The following is a 4,345-nucleotide window of genomic DNA, read 5'->3' as shown; positions in this document are numbered from 1 at the left end:
TTGAGTGTTTGTTTCTCTAGTTTGTTTCTTTCAGAAAAGTTTTTTTAGCTCACCTGATCCAGTCTACCTTCCATTTTGTATAAAATGTATATATGTTTTCATGAAACATCTTGTGGAGAAGTGTTCTTCAGTGGAAATTTCTGAAGTTATACAACTGGTGTGGTTCCTGTATTTCACTGGGGCCGCCAGAGCTAAAACTAGAAAAAAATTTTTCTAGCAATTAACATATTCTTATGAATCCTTTGATGTCATGAACCTTCTACAAACATTATCAGTAGTAACCTAAACTGATCTGTCCCCATATTCGACCGAATGGTTTACCTACACTGCAAACAGGGAAGGCATAACTGAAAAAAAGACATGTACAAACCATGAACCCCACGACGGATCTTCACCAAACATGATCTGTAATGACAGTGTATGAATATTTTAAAAATTTAAACAAAATGGTTTATTCGATTGTTCGCTGGGGCTTTCAGTGCTAAATAATAGTAAAGCCCTCTAAGTAACTGCTTCTCAATGAACTGATTGGTGGATATTTACCACAATTGGTCTGCAGCATGGTCAGTATTGAAACTAGTTCTTATTTCCTTTTATGACGTCCGTTCATAGGTACGTCCCGAAATCCTGTGTGTCCAACTCGTCCCACACTATTAGCCGGATTTGCTTCAAACTTCCATAGATGAACAAGCTTTATATACAGATGACCATAAAGGAAGGATTTTTTTCTGTGAATATTTTTACTGCAGTTATGGCTCTTCGATAGTTTTTGCTATATAGAGAATGATACAGTATGTGGGGGCATCCGTATCCTAAGCACACAATTCTAGTTTTGTTCGCATCTGTAATGAAAGCTCCTGACCAAGAAGCCATTAGTACAGGTATTCCCATACACCAGCCGCGCGGCAGTGTACATGAATCTGAACCATAACTATGATAATTTTCCTTTTTTGTAGACAACCGTTGAAAGTTAAATAATTATGTACTATTATCAGAAATTTCGGCATCGACCACTCCCAACAATCTACCTTCTATAAGCCAGCTGGATGACTTGCCCATATAAAGGCATATATAATCCGCCCCCAACTCAATTGATTTTAAGTCGACACCTTATACTTCTCAACTGTAGAAACCGTCATGACAGAAATAATTGATCACAGCTACATATAAATTCCGGACTGTGTAAAGGGATTAAAACATTTCAAACTTTCCTTGTAGGTTTTAGTTTGAATAGAAATAAAACAGGAAATAACGAATGCCATGTAAAAACATATTGGCAATCCCTCGACGCATATGCAAACAAGCGCATACAAGCACCAAACACACAGTTACACCGATTTGAACATCATTTTGGAATCGCAGACTGATATTTGCATGGATGTCTTCATATCTAACTGTTCGCTACCAAAAACAGTGCGTGCTGACGCCAGTACAGTGTCACCAAAGGATTGGTACTGGATCTCTGAAAGTTATTTCTATGTCGTGGACTCCAAGGTATACTTTTCATTTTAGTCAACATAAGCTGTTACCGGGAATGAGATTTGTCATTGTATTTGGTGTTGTCTCTCTGATATTGTATCGCGAACGCATGACAACATGCGGATGCTTAAGGTAGTGGACCTGTAATGACACTCGGCAATTCCCGTGGGATTACGTAATCTCGTTAGGCAATTCGGCATTCTTCGGACGTTAATGTACCTCAATATGCATGGTTTCCGTAAAATCTGAGAATGCCGAAATAACATACGGACAGAACTTAACAACGGAAATTAACGATTGGTATTACTAATCCATTACGTTACTAATAGGCTACTGATAAAACAGATAACGTTGTGACGTCATAAATCATAGTAAATCCCCATATGATATCGACTGTACACGTAATATTCATGACCATTACAGTCGTATGATATTAGTAGATAGTATTTATTTAAGCAATTTTAATCTGAAAACGGTTAGATGTCAAAACAGTACATCAAAAGCACATGCATTTTTATTACATTACATTTTTAGGCTACTTTTGAAAGATTTTTTTTTTGTAAAAATAGATCTACAAAGAAACTTTCATAGATCTAGCTCTAGATATAAAACTTTCATATATTTTTGATTTTGATAATTGCTGTATCTGCCACTCGCATTCTAACTTTTTTCCCACCTTGCAGCATGCATAAAGCAACTCCAAGACTGGCTACGAATTAAACGAGGGGAGACAAACCACATAATTGATACAACGATTTTGCTTGCGAGTTGTCTTTATCATATTACATCCATTGTAGTATTGTAGTACTTAGTTTTCGGTATTCAACATCTGAAATGTAGCTTTAAGTATTTTTGCTTTTAGCATTAAGCATTTATCATCATGTATTTGGCATTTAGCATAGCGCAGCCGATGCACCATGCTAATTGCTGAATACTGAATGCTAAATTGTTAGTGCAAAATTCTATTTGCCAAATCTTGACTGTCAATTGGTAATTGTTAAAAGATAAATGCTAATTGTTAATTCTGAAACAATAAATACGATATGAGCCGCACCATGAGAAAACCAACATAGTGCATTTGTGACCAGCATGGATCCAGACCAGCCTGCGCATCCGCGCAGTCTGGTCAGGATCCATGCTGTTGGCTTTCAAAGCCTGTTGCAATTAGAGAAACCATTTGGCAATAAGTAATACCTATTTTTGATATTAAGCATTTTGCATTTAGCATTTGGTATCATAACATTAAGTATGAAGCATTTGGCATTAATTATTTGGCATTTAGCAATAAGTTATTGGGATTTAGAATTAAATATGTTGTCATTTAGCGTTTGGCAATTAGCATAGCGCACCAACTTTCAATAAGTATATTATATGGTGTTTCGTCCAGTTGCCCTGCCATCCCCAGCAAGGCCACAGCAAAAGAAAGACATTTTGATTTGCTCTTTCCGAATGCTTTCGCTCTGCAATAGAAACAGGATGTTAGCTTGCTGTTTCTTGTGGTCTCGCCAAACAGACAGAACGAGAAATGCAGCGTAATTGAACGAAAGAACGCAGCCAAGAAATATGTCCTTGTGGCGAACGAGATACTGAAATAACGAGAAAAAGTACCTTGTCGTTCCTTTATTGCGACGAAGGCGAACAATAAACAAAACTACAAAACAATAATTCGGAAACATTCTTTCCATCGCCCCTGCCTAGACGACAGAACGGCAAAACTAATCTCTGCATTTTAAGCGGTCTGCTTTTCTGTCGTTTTGGTGGGGGAAGGACGGGGGCAGACATGGTCGACAGAACGATATTTTGTTGTTTTGTTGTTGTTTCGTTGTTATGCGAATGATTAGCTAACACATGTACAGTCTCAAGAGCTGTAGACATATTACGCTGTGGAACCTGAAAGTGTCATCGTAGTGTCACATTGCCGCGCAATTTAAGCGTGACGGTACGATACAACGCACCAATGTCGCATGCCCTTGCACGATCAATAATCAAAACTGTTGCTTGAGGTGCCCCAAAGGACCGAGGATCAATAGTTTTGACTATTGACCGGCAAGCCATTCATTAACTGTTTCACTACATGACATCAGAAATTAATTTGTGTTTAGTTTTTTAGATCTTTGTCAGATTTATTTGCCCTGTGTACACGTTCTCAGCATAGACTGGTCACAAAGCACAAACTACGGACCGGCCAATTTAGGAGTCACGTAAATTTATATTTGCATAATTATACTAACAGCATTTAGCTATTTTTCAAAATCGTACTTGGAATCCATGACACTAATTTGTTATTGTTTTTTTTTCAAAATGTAAGTTATGTACATTACAGTGTACATGCGAGGCAATTTATGTCTATTATAAACATTTAATGATAAAAACTTAGTTAAACATGAAATAAATAGAAAATTTTAGGCGTACAATCGTGTGCGGTTTCACTCATGAACACCATATTTTACATTTTTGGCACTCACTGGATGAAATATGTTCCAACCGGCTGAAAAACGCAAATATCCTCTATGTATTTTGCCTTCATTAGAAATCAATGGCAGAGTCATTTTGTTACAAGTTACCTGCCATTTGAAAAATGTATGTGTAAATATTTACATAAATTGTTAAATTACGTTTTCATGTTAACCCCGTTGGCACTTGTTGTCTCACGTATTTGTTTTATCAAAGGTTCCTTGTAAGGTGTTTGGTTACATTAAGTCCGACTGAACGCCAGATCTCTAATCATCAGTAGAACCTTATTTTACAAATTTGTATGAAACACTATATATGAATATATTTATCAAAATATATTGATTTATTTTATTAGGTTACTGACGTTTAAAATTCAATCAATATGATATCATCCCTACATACATTTTAATCC

This window comes from Mercenaria mercenaria, chromosome 10, assembly GCF_021730395.1.
Source record: "Mercenaria mercenaria strain notata chromosome 10, MADL_Memer_1, whole genome shotgun sequence".
Taxonomy (NCBI): Eukaryota; Metazoa; Mollusca; class Bivalvia; order Venerida; family Veneridae; genus Mercenaria; species Mercenaria mercenaria.
The sequence above is the reverse complement of the archived record's forward strand: the minus strand, read 5'-3'. Positions refer to the sequence as shown.